This window comes from Spermophilus citellus (genome assembly GCF_964194105.1).
Source record: "Spermophilus citellus genome assembly, chromosome: 5".
NCBI lineage: Eukaryota > Metazoa > Chordata > Mammalia > Rodentia > Sciuridae > Spermophilus > Spermophilus citellus.
In genome coordinates, this window is record NC_138186.1 from 162,348,905 (window position 1) to 162,375,085 (window position 26,181).

The following is a 26,181-nucleotide window of genomic DNA, read 5'->3' on the forward strand; positions in this document are numbered from 1 at the left end:
CAGAGGTGGAGACCTAAGCCAATGAGTACTGACAAAACCGAAGACGCAGAGCTGACTGAAGAGGTTCCCCACAAGAACCTTCTGTGGCGCCATTTACCAAAGAGTGAGCGTCACCCTTCCTCTGTGCCAGGCCGGTGGCTAGAGGGGTTCTGGGGGAACCACACATCCCAGACTGTGCTAGTACCTTTGGTGGAACTGTGATGAACTGACTCTTGCAGAACTGACCTAGCTGTTCAAGTACGGCATGCAGGTCACCTGAGGGAAGTTGCTATTGTTTTAATTAGACAGATGACAGCCAGAATGATGGTGAAAAATCTAGGGAAAAAAGATCATCCACCTGATGTTGAAAGGGCCCAGTAATCAGGGACACAAGAAGTTGATTCAGTGGTTTAAACAAAAACAAAACAAAACTGTCCCGCCTGCCCATCCCCAAAGAATCTTCTAAGTGTGGGTGATATTAATGGCACCAGGCACTTGAGTTCCTCTGCACCCTACCCCGCGCCATCAGCTGTATGTGCCTGTAAAGAGGGTTCAGCCCTCTTCACAGCCCTCTGACGTCACTCTCTCATCACCCCCATTCTGCACATGACTCTGAGGGGCTGAAAAACTTCAAGATCATGCAGCTTCCAGGTGGCAGAATCAACAGGCAACGTGGTCCTCTGACCTAGCAGGCTGTCCCTCCACCACTGTGTGACATCCCCACAGCTACCACCTGTCTCTGGAGAAGGCTTGCCCTTTTCTCTTCACATCAAGAGACAATATCTGAAACTAACAGGGATGTGAAAACTCTGGAATCACGTTTGTGTTTTATTGTAAGGGACGCATTTAGTCAAGCACTGGGTTTTTGTTTTTTTTTCTGATATACATTATGTTGAATTTTGGGAGATACAATCTATTTCTAGTAAGAAGATGCTTACATCCATAATTTAGCCAGTATATCTTCTGGGATTGATTTTTATTAGCCCCCTACACTGGAACTGTTGCAATGAATTCATAGCACAGTCTTTGGCGTATTTACAAAGGCAGCCTCAAGAGGGCGCTCTGCACAAGCCTTAGATTTCATTTTCTTGTTCTGTTCTCTCCAGGCCAGGGACTTGGTTCAAGCATATTTTCAGAGAATGGATTACAGTCCTGCATGAGGAGAGAGGGAGTTCATGCAAGAGCCACGAGGCAGCACAGAAGTGCAGAGATCGGAGTTCTTAGGGTTCAAGCCAGGAAGGTCCAGGGACTTGGGGTTTTGGTGAAGATCGCTTAAAGAAATTCCCCTGTGAATATATAGATTTGCAAAATAATCATGGATATTTTGAAAGTTGAAAGTGACCTTATTATTTTGCCCCATAATTATATTTTCCTCAGGACAGCAAGCTTGATGGGGTGCCATTCAATGAATGTTTTCCATGCTAGGTTTTTCCTCAGATCCCAGTGATAATTCATCAAGGAAAAAAAAAAAAACACACGAAGAAAAAAAAAAGAGAGAAACTCCCCTATATTCTTTTTTTTAACCTTTATTTCACTTATTTATTTTTATGTGGTGCTGAGGATCAAACCCAGCATCTCACATGTGTGAGGCGAGCGCTCTACCACTGACCCACAACCCCAGCCCCTCCCCGATATTCTTTACTATGTGGAATCAGAGAAGGACCAAGAAGATTAGAAGAGCTGTTTCCCCATTCCTAAGGACTTGAGGGGGGGGGTGGAATTCCCGATTCTCCTTGGTGACCAGTTACAGCAGGCCGCAGAGATTCCTGAAGTGGGAATAGTTCTGAATCCTATGTATGCCGTTTTCCCTAGACATACACACAAAACTGTAATAAAGTTCAATAAGTAGATTAGACACAGTGAGGGATTAACAATAATCAATAATAAAATAGAACAATTGTATCAAGATGCTATAATAAAAGTTATTTAAAATGTTTGGGTTACTTATTTCTGGAATTTTCCATTTACTATCCTTAGACTGCTGTTGAGTCAGGGTACCCGAAATCTCAGAAGGCAAAGCTGTGGATGTAAGGCGACAAGTGCACATCATTTAATATATTGATTTGGATCCTGAGGCAGAGGGTGTTAGGGTATTTGTTTTTGTTCCTTGAAAAAATCCCATTAGTTCTTTCAGAAAAAGAAACACAGAGACACAGCTTTAAAAGGCAGAATAAAATTAAGGATGGAATTCAAAATAATATTTAATTTATAGAGAAGGTAAGAAAAAAGAAGCAGAGTAAAAAAAAAAAATATATATATATATATATATATATATATATATATATATCTCCAACAGAAAACAGAGCATCAGACTTAAAACCAACCACATCAATAAGTAACATTTTGGATATAAATTAACATATTACGTATAAATTTATAAATTACATTTATATTTAATAAATGGACTAAGTACTCTAATTCAAAGGCACAGAATCTTAGACTGGAGAAAAATTAAAACTCCAACTATATCCTGCCTTTAAATACAAGTAAAAATGGGTTCAAATTTTTAAAAAGATGGCCAGTTGCAGTGGTGCATCCCTATAATCCAGCAGCTCAGGAGATTGAGGCAGGAGGGTTGCAACTTTGAGGCCAGCCTGGTATTTAGCAAGGCCCTAAGCAACTTAATGAAACCCTCTCTTCAAATAAAAAATAAAAGGGGCAGGTGATGTGGTTGAGTGGTTATGCACCTCTGGGTTCAATACACAGTACCAAAAAAAAAAAAAAAATAGATTCAAAAGATGGGATAAATATGTCATACAAACACTACACCTTAGAAGGCTGGAGTGGCCATGTAAACTTAAGACAAAGAGACTCAAGATGATAAGTATTACCAGAAGTAAAAGGGCTGTTCTCCAGGGACATACAACAGTCATGAGCTATATACGCCTAGTAATGGAGCCTAAGATACATGCAGAAATATTGACTAATTTAAGAGACTAATAAATAAATCCATGATTTTGTTAATTCGGCTTGTTGGTTTATCTTAAGATTATACACCTTTTTAATTTTTTGAGTAAAGTTATTTTTTTGAGTAATACAACTACTTTTAAGCTTCACCTAATTCAGAGAGCAAGGAAACAAGGCTTAAACTGAACTAAGAAAATGCTAACTTAGAAATAAGAATTCCTCTCAGAGCCGTCCAGAGTTTAAGTCTCCACAACCACATGAATCTCTCTATCTAAACTGTTGAGAGATTTTTCACATCTCTGTCAGTACATGATAGAACAACCAGACAAAAAAGCATACTCATTCATCTAGCTGGCCTGTCCACAGGGGACCGCGCTGGCGCCAGCCCATGAGTGCCCTGCTCACAAGAGTTTCTATTTAATTTTCTTGGCTAATGAAGAGCCGTTGTCTCAGCATCCTTTGTTAGCCCAAGGACTTCTTGAGATGGGTAGTAATTACCTGTGAGAGTGAACCTGAATTCAGCCTAGGCAAGTGCACACCAGACTTGAGACTCACCCTGGACAGGAAGGGTTTCTAGAGCACAGAGTAAATTGCTTCCACTCAGGGAAAGTGAGGCCCCCATCTGTCTCCTAGGAGCGTCTCTTAAAGGACTGTTTAGGAAACACCAGGCTGGTGGGAAGTGGGCTCCTTGGAGGGCCCTCCTGCCCTGTGTTTGATTATGCTGATGAGCTCGCTAGCTCCCAGATAGTTTACCTGTGTAGTTAAGTGACACTTAGGATCAGAGACCCTTTACCTACCCAGCTGCTCACTTCCCCACCAGATAAAGGTCTGCTAGGAGCTAATAGGATTATGAAAGCAGGAGGACCAGCCTCATTCCCCCAGCTACAGGCCTTTTCTCTCACCTAATTCTCAGCCTGACCGGCTCCTAAGAAGGGAATTTTTCAATTTCCTGCCCTGATAGGATTTAACTTTTTTTCGTGCCTGAGAAAACAATGGCTTTGGACCTTGCAGGCACTGTCTCAGGACAAGGCAGAGAAATTAGGTGGATGAAAGCATCTTTTGCCTCTGTATCATTAAGATTCACGTGATTGTGAAGACTGGACAGTTCCGAGACAGTGCTTTCTTAGTTTCGTTTAAGCCTTATTCCTAGTTTCCTACCTTAAGTGTAGCTAGAAAATAGATCTGCTATTACCCAACTCTACTCAAAAACAAACAAAAAAGTCTGAAAAACATTAGGGACTAATCCCTGGGAAGGGGATAGGTGCTCAGCCTAGTCTTGCACAGAATCATCTAGCACACCCCGCCCAGAGACACTTGCGTTCCTAAGTCTATCTTATGTTTTGAATCAAGATTGTGGTCTCCATAATTTCTTTCCTTCTATATGGTACATTTTGCAACCCCTGTTCCTTCCATCTGGTGTCTTCAGCTAGGTTAGTAACTCTACCTTGATGTCACAGAGAGACTTCAAATCCTCTGTGGTCCCTGTGGCAGGTCCCCAAATGGAGTAAGGCATTTTCATCCCCCATTTTGTCTTTAATGAAAGAAATAGAGCATGAAAGCATCGAGTATTTCCCTCCAGCCTCCTAGAAGGCCCTTCCACTAGCCCCTGACTGAGACGGTGACGAGGGGGGAGGGGAATTATGGTATCACTTCAGAATATCCTGATACATAATCTCCATGAGTTCTTTCTCTTCTGATGGCTTGATTACATCTTCCAATGGGAGAAAGACATTTGGAACCTGTTTATTTTTTACATAATAGATTTATAAGAGGGGAAAGTATGAAACACTTCTTATCCGAGTTTTCCTTCTAATGATTTAAGTCAGGAACCCTGACGTACAATGAGAAAAAGCAAGGAGATCACCAGCTGTTGGTCTTGAGCTGGGGCACTGGAGTCTCATGTGGGCCTCAGTGTCCGTAGACGGGGGAGATGAGTACTTTCCTGCCCGCCTCATGACGTTGTGAAACAGTAGCAGAACGCAGGTGAAGGCTTTGTGGGTCACAGCCCAGGTGTCAGGCAATCCTGATCTACCAGCCTTGGTCACAGTCTGGGACTCTTCTTTCCACTTCTTGACCCTTCTCATAATCTATTTATCTTTTCCTTTGGTCCAGTATTTTTTTTTTTTTTTTAGTTGTTGAACCTTTATTTCATTTATTTGTATGCGGTGCTGAGAATCGAACCCAGTGCCTAACGCATGCTAGGCAAGCGCTCTACCCCTGAGCCCCAGCCCCAGCCCCTGGCCCATTATTCCTGCTATAGCACCCTCCTACATTCCCCCACCCCCTTCACTCATCTGGCGAACTATCATGGTTTTCATAATTCACCTCCTACCGCAGTTGCCAAAACTATTCAGGATACCTTCCCTGTTATCCTTCCTTCCTCCCTTTTCTTTCCTTCCCTCTGTTTTTCTTTTTTTGCTGTGTGAGGGGGTGAATGCCAGGCAAATGCCCCAGGGCTGAACTACACTCCACCCCCATCCACGGGAAGGGATCCCTTCTTGAGGTCTGTTGGCAGTTTTCTGATCCTGACCTTCCCTACCTTGCCGCTCAGCATGGAGAACCTAATGTTTGCACTCTGGCTTGGGAACTTGCTCTGAGCAAGACACACCTCTGGTCAAGAAACCAACCCCCCTTGGTTTCCAAGGCCCCTATTTGTTTTTGAAATTCATTTAAAATTTTAAAATTTTATTTATTAATTTATTTTGCTTTTTAGGCTCCGCAGGAAAGTCCCCTTTAGAAGCATTTTGACCGATGTGTTGTGAGATGTAGGCCTGAAAGTAGAACTACCCTTCAGGGCCCGCAGGCTCTTGTGCTGGCGTTGGTGGCCTGGTTTTTCTTTGGAGGATAAGTCTCATTGATGTAATTCTGAAACAATTTTAAACCCACAGATTAGGAACATATGTTTCTTCCTGTCACATGTTGAGAGAGACTTCGACTCATTCTGAAGTCTCTATTGCAGAATGTCTTTAAAGCAAAATTGCAACTTTACAGCTACATCATCTATGGATGACACCAAGTATGAGCAGAGCGACCCAGAGAGTCGGGGGAAAGGCCTGTCCTCCTAGAGGCCTTTCTCTGGTGAAGGCCTCCGGGTTCTGGTGGGGAGACACCGGTGGGTAGGGACTGTGATGAGGTGGGAGACTTGTTGTCCCTGCTGCTTTGGGTGTCAGGAATGTCCCCAGAGCTGAATCTGTCAGCATGAGCTTTGCTCGCTCCTTCTTGAGGCTGTTTGTATTTTATCTGCTCCCTCTTAGCACCTAAGTTTCGAGTTTCTATTCTCTACAGTAGCACACAGGGCTTCCTCTTTTCATCCTACGATTACCTCATTGGAGCTGCAAGGAGTGCCCTGTCTCCAGGAGCTTGGATCTGCTTCTTCCCCGTCCAGTTGACATGAGCTGGAGGCTGTGATGACATCTGCTCAGCCTTCATCACCACCAAGAAGGCTAATTATGGCTCAGAAAGTGGAGCACTTTCAAAAGAGCCTTCCTCCACCAGCCAGATAGGTTTCGCCCTAGGGTTTTGATGGGGTGCCGTGGCCCTCCTTGTTGAAATGCAGGACCACGTCTCAGCGCTGCTGACAAAGGGTTAAGCCTGGTAGGCGGCATCGGTATAAGTGAAAAGCAGCCCCAATCCAAGGCATATAACGTTCGCTCCAAAATAAGCCAGCTCGCCCCTCTTTAATGGGATCACTGCAGCCTTGCCAAATTCTCCGGCTAGTCAGTCGTATACATCTGGTAAAACTTTTCATACCATTCAACATTTGCTGCAATATGATTTTAATTACATACAGATTGGATGGCTGGAAGAAAGCACTGGAATTAAACAGAATCCAGTTAAACACAAGCCCTTTTATAAGTGGTCCCAGGTTGGTTGGGATGTATGCAAGTGACCATAGAGGACAGGGAGAGGAATGTGTAGTGGGGGATGCCGGGTGGGGATGTGACTCTTCTTCAACGTGGGAGCGCAGCCATTGATCTGGAAGGGAGTGTCCTCAGGAATGGCGACTCAGGGTTCAAACTTAGGATGATGCTTGTCCCTCCTCCCCTGTCTTCCTTCCAAGTGTAGAGTTGTGTCTGCAAGACAAACAGCTCTCTCGGCAAAAAAAAAAAAAAAAAAAATATGTTCCGTTTGAAAGGCTGTGGGGATTAGATGTAGCAAGTTGGTAGTTTTGAAACCTTCCTCCCGCCACCAGATTGTATTAGGCTGTGCTTGTTTCTCTGATGTAATGGTTCCCAAAGGGATGCTGTTTACTTTGTGCAAGAAAAGGAGCAGGAAGAAAATTCAGTTTCAGAATCCGAAGTTGTGACTTCCATTCCTGAGGCCCTTACGGGGTGACCCGCCCTTGTGGAATGTGCTTCTCTCCACCTAATAGCACCACTTTGGTTTCCTTCAGAACTTACTGGAATGGCTTTTACTGGGTGGATATCTTGTGGGCAGCCACTCTGGATTTCAGCCTTCCCTGGGTGAAATGAAGCTACCTCATGATGAAGTCTGCCTGAGGAAGTTTGAAGGCTGCACCACACAAACCCTGGCCAAGGGCCGGGCCTGGCACACACCTCTGGGGGGCAAGAAGGTGCAGTTAGGAGGAAGGCCTGGGTCTGAGCCTGTCCTGCCATCACAAGAGGCCGTTTGCAGAAGAGAGGCCAGCCTGATGGGTGTGCGTTTGTGGGTGACGTGTCTGCACCAGGGAGTTGAACCTGGAGGAGGAGGAGGGGGAGGAGGAGGAGGAGGAGGAGGAAGCAGCGGCAGTGGGCTGCCAGGCAAGTCAAGGTCTCCTCCCCAGTGCCCCTGGAGGAGGAGGTGGAGGAGTGGAGGAGTTGGCAGACCCAGCTGTTGGGGGAAACACCCTCCCCACCCTCTTCACCCTCTCCACAGCCCTGGGCCAGGGCAGCCGAGGTGGTTTCCACCTGCCTTGTGGCCTCAGCTCATCTGGATGGCAGCCACAGAGGGTCAAACATCTGCCTTCCTGTTCATCCTCTGGGTGGACATTTGCGTGCAGACCCTAAGCTGCAGACACGCACGCTCGAGTCAGATTCTGTGTTGGGCTTTGGCTCGGTCACTTTTTTGGGAAATACCAGTTTTAGCCTCTAGGGAGTGGCGGACTTCATTAATTTATTTTATTTGAGTTTCTCCATAATACTATCCATAATAGGACTCACAATACATGATACTATCTCACTTGGGGGAAATGGCAGAATTACCAATTAACTGTAACTTGTCCACTGAATCATGAATTTCTTGAGGCAGCGTTCCCATTCGATGTGCTTTTCCTATATCCACCGACTCAAGATTAATTTCACTTAGTTGAAATGCACTTTTAAAAAATGCACTGTGTAATTATGTGTTCAAACATACAACAATGACATCTACCAGTCATATTTAAAAAAAAAAAAGTTGGGGCTGGGATTGTAGCTCAGTGGGAGAGTACTCGCCTAGCACGGGCGGGACCCGGGTTCGATCCTCAGCACCACATAAAAATAAAGGCACGGTGTCGTGTCCATCTACACCTAAAAAATAAATATTTTTAAAAAAAGTTTTTCTATATTTAAAGTTAAAGAAAGAAGCTGGACACAGTAGCACACACCTATAATCCCAAGAGACTCAGGAGGCTGAGGCAGGAGGATCACGAGTTTGAGATCAGCCTTGGAGATTTAGCAAGGCCCACGGCAACATAGTGACCCAATCTCAAAATGGAAAAACAAAGGGGGACTGGGAATGTGGCTCAATGGCAAAGTGCCCCTGGGTTCAGTCCCCAATGCCCCTTTCCCTTCTCCCTCAAAAATGAAGGAAGGAAGGAATGGAGGGAGGGAGGGAAAGAAGAAAAGGTTTAGGAAGGAAGATATAAGGATAGGAAACCGCTTTTCTGTACTTGATTTCAGATGGAAATTCCTCTTTCTTTTTTGATGCGTCCTAATGTTCTTAGCTCATTTGGCCCCAGGCTTAGTTACACCACTAGAAGCCACTTCCGTAGAGACCAGATACTTAGTTACCAAACCCTGAGGAAATCAGAGATGCTGCATGCAGCTGCTGGTGTCTCTTGCTGGTTCATCCCAAAGAATTCACCCTACAGCGAGAGCACCGTGATCCTGTCCCTACGCTGCCTCCCCTCGACCTCCCCTGAGGGAGACCACAGCCCTGGGGGGCCTGGGCTAAGCTCTCCACATAAAGACCATCTTTCCCCACATTGGGGAAGGGACAGGCTCCCAGGCATGAGTGGGGGCCAGTAAGAGAGGATGCCCTGAATACGCTGGGTTCAGGCCCTTGCTGAGAGCCTGGTGTGCCCTTGCTCTGCCGCCCCACCATGTGGTCCCGGCCCAGCTTGCGTGCAGGGGAGCAGAGGCACTTAAGTGAATAATTACAGCAGAGGGTATTGATTTGCTGAACCCCAGGAAGTGTCGTGGCCCAAGAAGGGTGATGGCTGGAGGGGCTTGCAGAGGGAGCTGTTGGGCAGCTGAAGGATGAACAGGAGTTCAGTGCACAGCAACCTGGGAGGGCCTTTCAAGCCATGGAGATGAGTTAATGATACGCAAGTGGCAAAGGACCGGCCGCAGTAGTTGGACAATAAAAAATTGAACATGGTTGGAAAGCAGGACAAAGGGGCGGGGGAATTGACTGGATGTGAAGCCCTTTCCCTGGATTGGGGCCAAATTGCATTGACCATGGCCAACTATGATTATTTGCATACATGTCCACATCTCCTGCAGAAGTGTTTGTGCCCTGAGATCTGGGAATGGGTCTTACTTACTTTTTTTCAATTTTTTCCCCCAAATCCCACTGTTTCGTGGGGCCCAGGAGATTTCCACAGAGTGGATACCTAAATGGTGTTGACTGGCCCAGAATGCTGAGCCAATCAGAGTGTGAACAGGTCATGTGCCATGGTGATTTGTCTGGACTTCACCTGGTGGGTGGTGTAGAGTCATTAAAGGTTCTAAAGTGGAGGGTGATGGAAGCCTGTCTGTGCAGGAGGGCGATTCTGGCTGTAATGCGACACCTTTCTGGGGAGAGACTGTAGTTGGAAGAACAGTACCGAAGTCCGGGGTTGGAGGAGCTTTGGGAAGGCCAAGAGAAGAGACTTGAGAGGTATTTACTGGGCAGAATTAGGGTCCAGTCCCAAGTTTTGGAGAGCACTGGCATAGGAAGGGGGAAATCAAAGATCACTGTGCTCTCAAGTGAAACCAATTCTGACTTTCAAATAGATTTATATTCAAAGACGAAAGGGAAAAGAGAGCTTCAATACTTGGGCACTCACCATAATGAGCTCGAACAGAGAATAAGAGCTCACTGACCAGTAAGATTTTCTGGACATACAAAAGAACTGGTTTATATTGGATATTTAATATACACACTGCTTTTGTAATATACATAATGTACAAACACGTGAATGAGGAATAATTCTAATATCACACGTGTGTAATAAGGGTTGTTCCCTGTGGTCTCTCGGGTTGCACACTGCACAACTAGACAGCAGTATTGAAGGTGAAGGGTCACCCTATCAAGCTGCTCTGTGCTCTTCTTATCCTTTAAATCAGCATATTCATGGACTGTTCTTTTTAACAACAAATAAAGAAGCTGTTTAGGGTGAGAAATTGAGACACTTGCAAGGATTAATCATTTGATGAGATGTGAATCCCTTGTATGGCTGACTCATTAATGTTAGATATGTGTTGGGCAGAGGTGGGTGGTTGTCTGTTATGTTGAAAATAGAAGAATTGTTTTTCCACCACCACCACCTCCATTTTGTTTGGAGCAAGGTCTCGCTATGTTGCCCAGGGGGACTTGAACTTCTGGTCCCAAGGGATCCTCCTGCCTCAGCCTCCTGAGTAGCTGGGACTTCAGGTGCACATCACCACCCTCAGCCCTGTTTTTCTCCTTCCTAAAGCACTTGAGAAGCTTTTCCCTTCTATAGGCTTCTGGAAGCAACAGGAGAGCCCAGCTCTGGTCGGTGGGTGCGTGGTAGGGCTTCCTAGTGTGTAGCATGCTCTGTGCCGTGACGGGGTTCAGAGGCCCTCGTGCAGAATGACACGTGGAGTCAGCCATTAACGGGATGGATTCATAGAAGTGGATGAAGAAAGCAGGATCCTTATATCCTTTCACAACAATCATATGTTGCTTTAAATTTTTGTGGCTCTTGCTCACATGCTTCAAGGGGAACTGCTCCAAAATGTGATGGCCCAGAATTTAGGTTTGGCTTGCTCTGGGCTGCAGCCTGCTGTGGCTGAGGTCTCTAAGCTATCACATCATTTCTCAGTGGCGGCCTGAGACTCAGCCTGGAGGATGCGGGAAGCTCTGCAGAATGTGTCAGAGCCCAGCATCTTCCTGGATGTCACACTGCCAAGGGCTAACGAAGGGAAGGAGTCCTTGTTGATTTCAGGGCCGCCCAGCCTACTTTGCATCGTGGACAGTCTCAGGCATGGTCTGGAGTGGGATGTGAGCACAGAGCAGGTAGTACAAAGGTCTCTGTTCTCCACACTTGCCGCCGCCGTACAGTGGAAGCGAGTCAGACTGCCCCCGGGGCTGTGCATTTAGTTTGAAGAATGTTGGAAAGGAACTGTGTCGCTGGCCATCTTCCTCCTCCTGGGGAGTGTTTGTTGTGATTGGAAGTCCTTCTGCCCGCCTGGTTGAGGCTCCCCCACTCTTTGTCCTCCAATGTTAAACAGCCCTCTGAGCAAATAAACAGAGAAGGCGGTTTGTAGTCAGCTCCAGAAAAAGGAGCCAAAGTCCCAGACCTGGCTCTGTCCTCCGTGGTGCGCTGGCTTTTCTGGCCCTGGAGACCCGAGGCCAGGCGTAGAGTGGAGGCCCTTGCTGGGTACTGGAGGCCCAGGATCAGGTGTTCCGTGGGCGATGGCTGCCCGGGCTTGCTGTTCAGTGGAATTTACTGAGGATCCATCTCAACTCATTCCCTTTGGGGAAGAATTTTTGAGGTGCTCCACACTTGATTAAAACCAGTTAAAACTGAGCAAGAAAGCCGAAAAACATGTGCATTTTTGACAGTAAGAGTTTTACAGTGTGTTCCACGGCTACCAGAACCTCCATCCGCTGCTCAGCGGTACCTGCCGTCCAGGCAGCTGTGGGCACGTTCCCAGAGAGGAGGAGCCAGGAGGTACCCAGGGCTGCTCAGCAGCCACGGAGCACACAGGCCCTGGTGGCCTGTGCCACCAGGACCCTCCAAGGGCAGCCTGACCCTTGAGTGATGAAGGAAATGTGGGCTTTTCTTTCTTTTTTTTTTTTTAAGTATATTTGTAGTTGTAGATGGACACAATACTTTTATTTTATTTTTCATTTATTTTTAGGTGGTGCTGAGGATCGAACCCAGGGCCTCCTCCGTGTGAGGCAAGCGCTCCGCCACTGAGCCCCAGCCCCAGCCCCTTCTGTCACTCTTTCTGTCCACCAGACCTGGAAACACTGAGTGGTCACTGTATTGACCACTGTATTGACCGCTGTATTGTTAGTCCCCCATTTCAGACAATATCTTTATGTAAACTCCTCTAACTTAAAAGAAAACCCCGCCAATGTGGAAAAGCTGAATGAGTCGCAGAGCAGACAGCGCCCCGCCAAGCCAGGAAGCTGTCCCAGAGGCCCTGCCAGGGCTGCCCCAGCCCAGGCCCTCTTCTCCCCAGAGCAGCCACCCCCGGCTTTCTGTGGCCCCTGTCCTCTTGAGTTTCCCTTTGAATAGTTTAGTCACTCAAATGTTTGATCCCCCAAACTGAAAGTTTCTTCTCACCATGTAAAAGTATTTAATGGGGCTGAGGATTTAACTCAGCGGTAAGCCCATGCTTGGTGTGTGTGAGGCCCTGGGTTCCATCCTGAGCACCAAAATAAATAAGTTAAAGTACTTAATATTTGTTCGTTCCTCTTTTTTTAAAATCTTTTTTAATTGTGGATGGACACATGACCTTTATTTTATTTATTTATTTTTATGTGGTGCTGAGGATCAAACCCAGTGCCTCATGTGCTAGGCAAGCGCTCTCCCACTGAACTACAGCCCCAGCCCTATTTATTCCTCTTTTAAACTGCAAATGCTCCTCCAGCCCCTTCTATGTTATCTGTTGAACAACTTTTAAGTAAAATTTGGGCTGCAGGTAGGCTCAGTACAGAGTGTTTGCCTAGCATGTGCAAGGCCCTGGGTTTCACCCCACCACTGCAACAAAACTGAAAGTATTTAAGTTAAATTCTGTGCACCAACAGAGTCACTTTAGTTATCTAGTCTTGTGTTACCCATAATTTTGAGATATTTTCCCCCCCTGGAAAATAAAATGGTTGACACTAATTTTAAATGAAACAGAATGAAAATAGATCTCATTGATCTCACAGCTAAGAAGTAAAAGAACTTCTTTTGGATCTAGACTCACAGTGAAAGGATGTTGTTTTGCTAATGTTCAGATGGAGTTTTCTCCTTAATGATACCATTGGTACCAGGCACAGTGGGACCACCTGTAATCCCAGTGGCTTGGGAGGCTGGGCAGGAGGATTGCGAGTTCAAAGCCAGCCTCAGCAACTTAGCGAGGCCCTAAGCAACTCAGTGAGACCCTGTCTCTAAATAAAATACAAAAAAGGGCTGGGGGTGTGGCTCAGCAGTTAAGTGCTCCTGAGTTCAATCCCTGGTACCAAAACAAAAACAAACAAAAAATGATACCATTGGTTTTGTGATGTGTGTGGTTTTAATATATAGAATCATCATGTTCCATATCACCACCTATCTTCTGGACAAAGACTAGAAAGAAGTTCATATGGCTTGATAAGAAATGGCAAAAATGACAGCTAGGGTCATGAACAAGCTCAGAGTCAATAACAAGGGCTCCGTTGTCATTCTAGTTGGGCTCCTGTGTGACCCTGGGCAGGCCCTCCTGTGTCCCTTCATCCATCTGGTGAAATAATGGGACCCGTTTATGAACCAAGCCCACCTGCACTTGTGTTATAAGGGATGTGTGTGTAAGGGCTGTGGATGTGGCTCAGTGGGAGAGTCTTGTCTAGCGTGCACAAGGCCCGGGGTGGATTCCCAGCCCAACAACAGAAAGGACAATATATATTGATCCCTGAATGTGGTACTTAAAGCTGAGTCCTCGATTTGAAAATAGATATGTGAAAAACACAGACTCGAGAACTATGAAATACGATGTCATTTATTTGTAGGCACTAAAACTTTGAAATTTTTACTTGATTATTTGTTAGCTTGATAATAACTAATATGGTAAATACTTGCAGAATGCCTTTCGGTTCATGAAGCACTTTCACTTGAACTCTTTCATTTGTTTCTTTTTTAAAATTTGTTTTAATTAGTTGTACATGACAGTAGAATCCTTCCTTCCTTCCTTCCTTCCTTCCTTCCTTCCTTTCTCTCTTTCTCTCTTTCTCTCTTTCTCTCTTTCTCTCTTTGTCTCTTTCTTTTGCTGGGGATTGAACCCAGGGCCTTATGCATGCGAGGCAAGCACTTCTGAACTATATTCCCAGCTCCATTTCTTAATAGAACTTTTTTTTAAAATGCCCTAATTATTTCTCCTGCCTTCAACATCAGCTAGCTGCTCTTCTAAGTCGTAACCTGTTGGGAAGAAAGATTTGTTAAAGACCTTGTTATTCGTACAGTTCTGTCACACATGGTGGGTGAAGAAATACAAATACGAACGTCTAGTTGTTATTTTTCTATGTGTTTCTGGAACTTTAAATTTTGTCTAGTGTCTAATTCTTGTCACTATCATCATAAGTCTGTCTAGGGAAAAATACAGATTAAATAATGGAGAAGATGGTTAATCCCGACATCATCCCTGTCATTGCTTAACAGATAGATATGCAATGACCAAGTCACCAAAATAACGAACGGCCTTTGCCCCTTACCTACTCCTACAGCCCATCCCACCAGAGGCTTCTGGTGTGGGCAGCACGACCTGCTGTGTGGATGGGTCTTTTCCCTCCTGCCATCAGTCCATACGCGTCTCCATGCGGCGTTCTCGTGAATTGCCACGGATTCCCCACCCTGCAAACACGGCACCCAGAGTATATCTGAATGCACTTTTAGTAAAACAAGAGAAAACTCTATAAATATTTTATCCTGGGAAGGGAGGTGACAATAACTCACTGCCCTTAGGAGGCTCTGCTTTGGGACTGCGGTCATTTGTGAGCCCGACGCCTGCCTCCCTCCTACTGGCCGTCTAAATTCCAGGCCCTGTGTACTTTCCCACAGTGGGATGGCAGGAACCTTTTCCAGATCTAGCAGATGTTGGTAGACCTTCCTGCAGCTCCCTTGATTCACAGCACTTGGGGCTAGATTTGGGGTCCCATCTTCTTGAGGTTTAACCTCCTCTTCTTGAGCCCAGCTCCATCCCGCCATGCAGAACTGGTGTCCTTGTGTCTCCTCAGCTTGATGGTGACCTCACTGTCCCAGGCCGCAAGAAAAGGGAACCCATTCTATTTTCCTGTGTTGTTCCTGAAACGTCACATCAGTTCTTCTAGCTCTTCCCAGCTCTGCATTGACTTGAACACCTCGTCCTTAAGAGACTTCACCTGGGGAGGAACCCACCTTGTGCCCAGCTCACTCCTGCACTACATGCTGACTGACCCCTGGGCAGACACTCGCTCCTCTTTGCACTCTCCATTGCAAACCAGTACACACAGGCAGATATGTGAGTGATGCAGGTAAACGTGCCCAGTGGGTTTCCTTACCTTCATGCTCACGTGCCGTCTTGCACGCTGCCCATCTCCTTTATTTATTTGTACATTCACCTACTTTCAATGCTGATCAAGATCCACTTAAATGAATCCCATGACCTTTTAGTGTGTCAGAAGCTACAGTTTGAACCACATGGTTCTAATTAAGGTGCCCGGCTTCAGCTCCCCCTCTATGCTGGTTTGGGAATTCATGGAAGGCAGAGTGTGTCCATTGCTCTGTGGTGTGTGCAGCATGTTTCTTGGTGCCTGGCATGCAGCAGATGCCCAGATAAATAATGATTGAACCCAAGGACAGAGCCTCTCTGGGCCTCTGTACCCTGTTTGTACAATGGAGAAGTGCCCGTGGTAACTCATGGGGCAGTCGTGAAGACTGCCTGAGACCCTGCATTTGAAGCAGAGTGCACAGAACCTGCACCAACAGATGCTCTTTTTTTTTTTTTTTTTTTTTTGGTACCAGGGATTGAACTCAAGGGCATTCAAATACTGAGCCACATCTCCAGCCCCATTTTGTATTTTATTTAGAGACAGGGTCTCGCTGAGTTACTTAGTGCCTCGCTTGTTCTGAGTCTGGCTTTGAACTAATGATCCTCCTGCCTCAGCCTCCTGAGCCGCTGGGATGACAGATGCGCGCCACCGTGTCCAGCCAACAGATGCTCATTTAATATGTATTTTATCTGGGGATTTTCTCTGTCTCTCAGTAATTGACGTTTAACTCTGCACTGCAGTTTCTCTACCTGTAATGAGAGGTTGGAACTCCGTTAGCCCAACATCCCAACACTGGGACATTTTCCAATGGATTATGGAGCCAGTAGGCAAATTGTCCCCCAGGGACACAATTTATTCCTGAGGTTTAGCATGGGTCAGACTCTGGCTGAAAATATGTGAGTGTCATGGGGGCTGGTCCTTTTTGTCACACCTTTTGGGATTCATTTCTTTGTAAAAATGGAGACTTAAGCTTATTATTAGAATTTTATTGCAGAAATTAAAACTTCTGTATTTAGAAAGATTATAAAATAAGTTTAGAATAAACATGAAATTCAGAGTTTTCTTTTTTGGAAATTGAAAGATTTCATGAGAGCTGTTATATTTTTCTCTTTTTTTCTTTGTTCTAATTAGTTATACAAGACAGTAGAATGAATTTCAACACATCGTACATAAGTGGAGCATAACTTCTTATTCTTCTGGTTGTACATGATGTAGATTCCCACCCGTCGTGATTCATACATGCACACAGAGTAATAATGTCCGATTCATTCTACTGTCCTTTCTACTGCCATACCCCTTCTCCTTCCTTCACTTTCTGTCTAATCCAAAGTACCTCTATTCTTCCCTAGTTCCCACCCACTCCCCCGCATTGTGAATTAGCACCCGTATATCAGAGAAGGCATATAGCCTTTGACTCTTTGGGATTGGCTTACTTTGCTTAGCATGATATTCTCCAGTTCCATCCATTTACCAGCAAATGCCATAATTTCATTCTTCTTTAAGGCTGAGTAATATTCTATTGTGTATATATAACACATTTTCTTTATCCATTCATCTGCTGAAGGGCACCTAGGTAGACTCCATAGTTTTGCTATTGTGAATGGAGCTGCTACAAACATTGATGTGGCTGTGTCACTGTAGTATGCTGATTTTAAGTCCTTTGTGTATATACCAAGGAGTGGGATAACTGGGTCAAATGGTGGTTCCATCCCAAGTTTTCTGAGGAATCTCCATACTGCTTTCCATAGTGGTTACACCAATTTATAGTCCCAGCCAGCAGTGTATGAGTGTGTCCACATCCTCACCAACATTTATTTCAAAGCCATGAAAGTGAATTAGCAGGAAGAGCACTGGTTGATGAACTTCTGACCAGGCTAGTAACTAGCTGCTGGGTTGTGTGTGAGAGAGAATGTCTGGATCTCATTACCTCACCTTTGAAAAGAAGAATCCCATTCAGCTCCCAAATCCTGTGCTCCGAAGTATGAACTTTGGGGTCCTTCAGCTTACACTCACTGGGACACATGAGCCAACGGGGACATAATGACCCAACACATGTCCCTCGGCTGCAGAGTTCAAATCCCCTGTGGCACCTTCTTCCTTTGTGCTCCATAACCATCCCTTGGTCCTACCATGAATAAAGGTTGAATGATGCTTTCACTGACCTTGGAACAGGGAAGAGTCGGGTTAGCAGTTATTTAAGTAAATTAAGCCTCAAAACCCAAGCCTCTGCATGAATCATCACAGGAGTTTGTGCTGAATGACTCTTCATCTTGTCCATGACATGTGAGCTTTTCATCTGGTGCTGCGTGACTCGATGGTTGGTGTCTGAGTGATCTAACAGGCCTGTTTGCTGTTTCCTTCCAGGGCAGAATGACGGGGAAGACCAGCTTCTGAGCTGCTGGGGGAATGTGAAGGCTCTCATCTCCAGCTGTCTGGTTGAAGCTTCAGAAGGTCAGTAGTGACTCCCATTGGCCGTCTTCAGAAGGAGCAGGCGGTCTGAAGTTGGCAGGGTCACTCCAGAGTCGCGCCTGCCTGGGGCCCTTCTAACTTGTAGAGTGAAGTTCCCCAGCCGCGTGGGAGAAGGGGAGGGCATGCATGGTGAGGCTGTCGCTGCGGCTTGATGCCACCAGCTTCCCTACGTGGTGGCTTCTCCTCTGCTCCTTGGCAGTGCCCCCTGGAGACGCTGATGGAAAAGAGAGTTAGATGACAAGCGATGGGGCCTCCAAGGCTAAGCACCCGCCCAAAACTTTCCCAGGGGACTCCCTTCCCTCTGTTTTCTAAAGGGCTGTATCTTCAGCTTCTGGTCAAAGCAGGGGCCGTCACTTAGGTGCTGCATGGAGAGAAGAGCTGGTTGGGAGACCCTGTCTTGCGGCCCAGTTGCTCCCCACGGTTCGTCTTGGCCTCAACCTTCTCATGAGTCTTGCCCCCAGCTCTAGTTCCACCACCTAAAATAAAACACGTGCCATCAGGCACTCCCTGGGAAGTCCCCCTCATCCTGAGAGGTGAAATTCAGCCTCAAGTCCTCTCTGATCCGAGCACCACAGGCCCCTCAGCCTCATTACTTTGTGCCCCTCCGTACCCGTGGGCCCATCATCTGGTGGGTCCCTCTGTCTTGCTATTGCCTTCTGTCCTTCTGCCATAATTAAATGCCCCTCTCCTCCATCTACCTGGTCAGGCTCAGCTGCATGAGCCTTTCTGAGATCTCTTGTGCCGTCCACAGGGGGCCCCCGCTGAGGCCTTCAACACAGCTCACCCCTGTGGTCACCACAGTATGTCTATGTCACACTTTTATCTCCGTCTCCCTCCTGTTGCACTGGGCACCCTGCTCGGGCAAGGACTTCCTTGTTCTTGAGGCAGGAAAGTACAGTGGTCAGACCCTGCAGGCTTAGTACAGATTGAAATCTTGGTTCTGCGGTTTACGGGTTGATCTCCAGCTCCATCTCTTCTTGGCCTACTTTCCCTCCTGGGCGTAAAGAAGAGACAACCATGTACGTGTTAACTAAGTGTGTGAAGCACTGGGGCTGCGCTGTGTAGCCATTATTGATCACGGGTGCTCATGTGGGAGAGATCACGTTGAAAGACACTGCATTTTCTTTCCGTGAAGATCAGAGCCATGGAAATTGCAACAATGCTTTGTAGTTTGTGGACATCTGGGAATTTATCTGCCAAGGGAAGTTGAATGTGGATGTGGTGTTTTGTGGTGCCGCAGGGGTCTCTACAGTCATTCTTCACTGTGCAGTAGAATCGCCTTTGTTTCCAGATACTTCTAAGCTCATAAGTCTTTTGGAGGCTTCCAAAATGTGGCTACAGTATAAGTCCCTCTAAAGTCCCCATATCTGTTCCCTTACCCTATCTGAAGGGAACAGAAGACTCAGATTGGTGGCAGAGGATCCCCCCTTTTTCCCTGAGTTGGAGGTTGTGCTGAGGGTGAGCCTCTGCACTTGGGCCTCCTCGGCTCAGGACACGGCAGTCTGCTCCTTGGCTGACTCATCAGTGTCCCCACAGAGACTTAGCGTGACAGCTCAGCGCTGTGTCCACTCTTGGTGCTTCCACCCTGTTCCTTTGATGTGGCCTCTGTGCCTACTTGCCTGGGGGCCTGCTGTCTGGACATAATCCTCACAGGCAGCGGGAATAGCCAACCCAAGGAGGGGTGGGGGCATCCTGCAAAGGGAGAGCAATACCAGCACCAGGCCTCTGAGTTCCAGAAACGTCCAGGGCTCAGGCCTAGAGCCCCTGCCTCTTTGCACATGCCCCACCCAGCCAGGGTTGCTGCCGTTGGCCTCTTTCTCTAGGGTTCAAAAGGCTCCAGACATGGGGGGACTCATCGACCCAAACTCCAGGCCATAGAAATGTGTACTGGGTGGACCTGTGTCCTGGAGAAGAGAGCGGGCCGCGCTTCAGTGTGTGGAGTCTGACGAGTGCTCACGAGGAAGATCTGCATCCCCCACTCCTGCCCCTCCACAGAACCTGCCGCTGTGCTTCCTGCCTCCCTGTTCTCCTGCAGCCTGCTCGGCCCCCGCGTGCCGCCCAAGTCTCTCCTACAGATCAGGACACTAACCGGCTCCTCTCAAGTCACTCAGCTTCTCCTCCTGGCCCTCACTCTCCTTCTCCTTTCCCTGAAGCCTGTCACTGCAGGCCGCCTGCTGCCCCGCCCAGGAGGCTGCCCTGGGCACTGGACAGAGCCTTTGCTCTTCCTCAGCTCCTTCCAAGGGCCCTTAATCAGACGCCTTGGCCCCAGCAAGCAGGTCTGGACCCCACCCTGGAGCACCCTCCTGTTCTCCTGATGGAGCACTCTGTCTTTTCAGAGCCATGGTTTTGAGGGTGACTTAGAGATTTGAATCTCGAGCCCTGACTCCCGCTCTGAGTTATAACTGCTGTCTGGACACCTCAATTCAAGGAATGGATTAGAATTCACTGTGACTAACAGTGGACATATTTTCTGCCCCCCACAAACTAATTCCTCCTGGAGTCCGGAGTCAACTGATCCTTTTACACCAGAGCCAACTTGGACCCAGTTTCCTTCATCTCCTGGAAACTGTCACCAAGTTCTAATTTTCTTTTAGGGCATTCAGATTTGCCTCAGGGCCTCTGGCCGTGGTTCCCCTCTGGATTCCTTCTCTTCCCCCATTGCTGTACTTAAGCACCCCCCACCCCATATCACTTGGCTCAAAAGCCTTTCAAGGCCTCTTCTGGCCTATGACGGGAAAAGTCCAGGTTTTTCTGCCCTGTTCCAAAGCCCCATGGGACCTGACCCAACCCTCCCTATTAACCTTGTCCTCACGCCCTGCCAGGCCTTCATAGATTGCCTGCTGTCAAGTCACTGCCCAGGTTCCAGGGGAATCAAAGGACCAAGGTTGTCAGTCCCTCCTGCAAGACCCGTGCAGTCGGGTGCAGGGCTGGAGGCAGGGTCCCCAGCACGTGGACTCTAGTGATAACACCAGGGCCTTGTTGAAGGCAGAGGAAGCATTGGGAACAGAGGAGGGGCCATTACTTGTGACATTTCCTATGCTGTGGCTTGGAGAGTAACTCTCTCAACCTGGAGCTTTAATGTGTTTCTTGAGCCACTTTGTTATCAAGAGACCCTGTGAATACCTATGAGATGATATTAATTATTCAAAGTGATTTTCTTTTAGTGTTTTTGGGGATTGAACCCAGGGGTGCTCTACCATAGAGCTTATATATACCCCTGGTCCTTTTTATTTTATATTGAGCAGGCTCTTGCTAACTTGCTGAGACAGGCCTTGAACTTGTGAGCCTCCTGCCTCAGCCTCCCAAGTTCCTGGATCACAGGTGTGTGCCACCATGCCCTGCTCAAAACAATTTTTGAGTGAAAAATTACATCTACTTTCCTTGATTTTTGATGTCAGAAGAGAAGAATGGGGGTGGGTAACGATTTGTCTAATTTTCTATTTTTGAAAGAGATCTTTTGAATCTTCTTTTTTATTGGTAAGTGTTCTACTGAATATTCATATAATCATTAAAGTCAAGTATCTGACTAATATGAAATGGTCTTCTTGGAGAATTTTCTCCTTGTCCAATGGGCTGGTTTCAGGCAAGGTGAACTCATGGCAGGTATTGCGCTCTTTCTGTGAGGTACTGTTTTTAAGAGGACTGTTCAGCTTCCTGTGTGGCTCTCCACAGATAAATCTGCAGCCAGAATCCTCACAGCAAGAGAATTCCACGCCTATGGAATTTCATAGTTTGTGCCCATGGCCTGGCATTCATGAGACGAGGTTGTGCTTGGATCAGAAAAATTCTCCAGACTTGAGACTTTTGTTCCTGGATGATTCCTTCTTCTATTACTTCCTCATTGTATTAGTGACTTCCCAAGAATCCAAGATAAACTATTTCCCCATGCCTGCTGCAAGACCATAGCTCAAACATTTACTGTTTTATTGCCCCATGTTATTAAAACCACCTTCTGGATTTGCACCTAAACATTTGGGCATATATTTGCATGTGTGCCCAACTCACATGGTAGGTACACACACGCTCACACGCCTTTTGATACCTGTGTGAATTCTGGCTGAGATGTTGGGCATGTGCACTTAGGGGTAGATCCTTTATTGGGCACACATAGTCCTGCAGCCCCACCTGGGCTGTTCCCCACACCTGAATGTTTGAGCCAGAGAAGGTGTCAGCATGAGCCAGCGCCAGGCCCACCTGCCTTACAGACGAACACACCCAGGCACCATCACCTGCAGCCCTCCCGACCCACCCCAGCCAAACACGTGCTCACATGTTCAAAGGTACACAAAATGCTGCCCTCAAAGTGGTCCAGACATCCACACTGAGAGTTCAAGGAGGGGAAGAGGTGTCCACAGGCACACAGTGAGTGGGTTCCAAATGGCTCTCTCCTTTGTCTTTACAGTTTACTCTCCTTTTTCCCCCCTTGCCAGGATGTATTTCCATGAGGTGCTGTTTCTTGGCTCCGGTCTTTCTGTCGCCGTCTTTCTCCCTGGCAGAGTTCCTTCACACAGATGCTAATGTGGTCCATTGATTCAGAAATCCACACTCTCTGTCTCTCATGATCAATGGCATTGGCAGGTCCCTGGTGCCATCTGGGCAGAAGTCACGATGAACTCTGTACCTTATTCTTATTCTAAGCCAGTGTTCTCAATGGTAGTGTTTCATCATCATCATTATTATTGACCCAAATCAGGTATTGATATTGTAGTATCTGATTTTATTGATCAAAAGAGGATCAGGGAAGCTGAGGGTGTAGCTCAGGGGCAGAGCTCTTGCCTAGCATGCACAGGCCTGGTGTTCAATCTGCACCATAATAAGTAAGTTAAAAGTAAATGAAGGTCCTCAGCTGGGGGTGTGGTGCAGGGGGAGTGTGCATGCTTAGCATGTGTGGGTTCCTGGGCTAGATCCCCAGCACCGGGAAAGAGGATCTCTTCAGCCTATCACTCCCTGGCACGAAGAGTCATCCCCTAGAAGATGTATGAATCTATGTAATCTGGTAGACATGTCAGGTTTTCTTTTTTGATTTTAGGCAAATTACTCTGCACAAAACACATTGGATGAATATATATAAATGTGTACAACAGTTAAGTCACTATTGCAGAAAATCTGGGCCTTGCTGGTGGGAACTGATTTTAAAAGCATTTTAAAAGGATGTTATAGGAAGATTGGAGTGAAAGACCCAGGATGAAGATGAGGAGACTTAGGGCAGCTGAGGCACAGCATGTGTCCTGGCTTATGAAGACAGAAAAGACTTTTAAAGCTCTAGTTAGAAGAATATGAGAATGGGAGGCAAGGAGTGGCCTGCTGGAGGTATCACACATGGGCTAGGTGGCCTCTTCACCAGAGAGGGAGTTGAATGGCAGAGGACAAGTTGACCCTTCCGGCCCTGAGCACCTGTGATTCTGTGAAACAGTTGTTGGTGTTCTGTATGAGAGCCACAGGTGTCTCAGGAGGTGAGCTATTGAGATAACTCTGGAAACTGAAAGACCAGCTACTGAAGAATGGTCAGTAATTACTGTTTTTAACCTGAAACAGGTAATGCATCTTCCCAAATTATTGAATTGATTCCCAGAGCATAGCTTATTCTCTGGGAGAATCTGGTTTGTTCCCCATGTTCCAACTTCAGCAGATGATAATACTGTGCCTTTAAATAGTCCTTTTATTTTCGATATTAATTTTTATTGTTGGTTGTTCAAAACATTACATAGTTCTTGACGTATCATATTTCACACTTTGATTCAGGTGGGTTATGAACTCCCATTTTTACCCCGTATACAGATTGCAGCATCACATCAGTTACACATCCACTGTTTTACATATTGCCATACTAGTGTCTGTTGTATTCTGCTGCCTTTCCTATCCTCTACTATCCCCCATCCTTAAATAGCCCTTTTCATCTGTGACTCTCAAAGAATTCTGTAAGCATTAATTAGTTCTCACATGTGACCGGGAATTTATTTTCTCACTTGTCAGATGGATAGTAAACAATTTCACACCTGGGCAAAGCTCAAGTACTGAGGTGGTGACTCCTGGGGAGATCTATCTAAAGAAGGGAAAACCTCAGTCACCCTTCAGGATGGTGTCTGACAGGTACCAGATGTCCCTTGTGTATGGATGAGACCTCAGACTTTGATACTGATGCTCACATGAATTCAGACTTCTTCCTGCCATTTATTTCTATTCAGATCTTCTAACACTAAAATCTCAAACAAGATGTAAACAATGAGAGAAGTTTCCAACCTAGTCAGTATATAGATTTAAGAATTATGGGCTGGGGCTAGGGCTCAGTGGCAGAATGCTCACCTAGCATGTGTGAGACCCTAGGTTTGATCCTCAGCACAACATAAAAATAAATAAGTGAAATAAAGGTGTTGTGTCCAACTACAACCTAAAAATAAATACTTTTAAAAAAGAATTATGTAACCCTTTTGCCTCTATAAAATTACATTGCACAAGATGTGAACTGTCTGGAAGGTTCTGGGTCAGGACAGACACGTTATCATCTCCTCACCCCATGTCACATTGCCCCAGCCCCAGTCACCGTTTACCACTGTTTAAGTAGTCACAGGGAACTCTCAGGGGTCCCAGATGAAGGGAAACGCGTCACACCTTCCTGCCGCTTCAGTTCTAACTCCGACCCTGATGTTTTCATAGTTAAAATCTAAACATCACCTGCTGCCTTCAGAACCTGCCCCTTGGTTCCCTCCTTGACCCCAGGTCCCACCGGCTCCCCACACTGAAGTCACTAAGTTTTCAGTGACCTTGTGGGATTCCAGGGGGTGCTTCTTGGGGTCATTGCACTTGACCTCCCTGATGCTCTTGTCTGGCCTGTCTTCTAGAAAGTCTCTCTTCCCTTGACACCAGTGTCTCCTAAACCCCCCACTTCCCTCTCCCTTCTCTGGCACATTCTTTCTTGTTGGAAGACATTCTACTGGGACCATTGGTCCTTGACTGTCTTCTCAGGGGGTCAGCTCCACCATCCTTATCTCTGAAGGGGATAGAACCATCTCTCTCCATTTCCCTGATGGGGGGCCTCTTGTTGTTCTTTCTTTCATTTTCTATACCCAGAGGCTCACAGAGTTCCTCTTTTTCCTCTGTAGTGGCTCTTAACCCTCTCTAACAACACCTCTAAGCAGGTCCCTAGCATTAAATGTGTGTTTAGTGGAGATGCAGCCCACTCTTCCAATTTTCAGTTGTTTGTGTACCATACACACTGTCTATTAAATGAGTGTGACATTTAAATACATAAAATGGACACTCAAAAGGAGGAGGCTTTTCGCTTGTTAATTTCTTTGCAGTACTGCGTATTGAGCCGGAGCCTCCCACATGGGAAAGTGCTCTACCACTTAGTTACAGCCCCACCCCTTTTTATTTCGAGACACAGTCTCCTGACGTCCTCCAGGTGGTGATCTTCTGTGTCAGCCTCCTTAGTAGCTGGGACCACAGGGGTGTGTCACCCACCTGGCCAAAAAGGTGAAATTTTAAAAAGTACATGTAAATTAAAATACTGATATCTCTTCCTGTGTCCCTGCGGATGATCTGGAGAAGACCAGGGAGGACATGCCACCCTCAAAACCAGTGGCCCAACCATGCTGACCATCACCAGGCATCCGCCTCTCATTCCCATCGAGCACCTGCGTTCCTTTCTTTTCCTTACCTGAGGTGTCCTGAACTGCCCAGGAGGGACAAGCCCAGCTCTCGGGGGACCCCAGGGCCCTGTGATCCTGTGGCCTCTTCCCCAAGCCTTCACTCCTTCCCACACCCCTCTTGCTCCTCTCCACATCTGGAGCCTCGCCTCATCCTACCTTCCCTGTCCACTCCAACACCTGAGCCTCCTTCCTGGCCGCCAACTGAGCGTATGGCCACCTGCCTCTCAGCGGTGCTACTCGGCATGCCCTAGGAGCCATTATCTCCTCAACTGGACTCTGATCCCCCAAGTCCAGGTCTCTTCATTCCTTCACATCCTTCTCCAAGGAAACCAGTGTAGACGGCGAACCTGACCACTCTCACTTTAGTGCTGCTTCATCCTTTTTTTCCGGATGGCACCGTTGTCAGGGACACCCGGGGCTTCTCAGTGGCTGCATTTGGGCAGAGACACCCACAGAGGCCCCAGAATCTCTGACACAGCCCCACTTACTGATCACAAGTGCGCCTGGGGACTTACCATGTCCGTGGCTGGCA

General features: G+C 46.8%; 1 protein-coding gene across 1 annotated transcript in view; it reads left to right on the forward strand.

Annotated features, from left to right (window-relative positions):
- Window positions 1-26,181, forward strand: part of TIAM2 (TIAM Rac1 associated GEF 2) — a 320,913-nt gene that overhangs the window by 69,771 nt on the left and 224,961 nt on the right. Inside the window, 1 exon segment of the mRNA XM_081294660.1 lies at window positions 17,896-17,982. The gene's annotated coding sequence lies outside the window, so the exon portion shown is untranslated.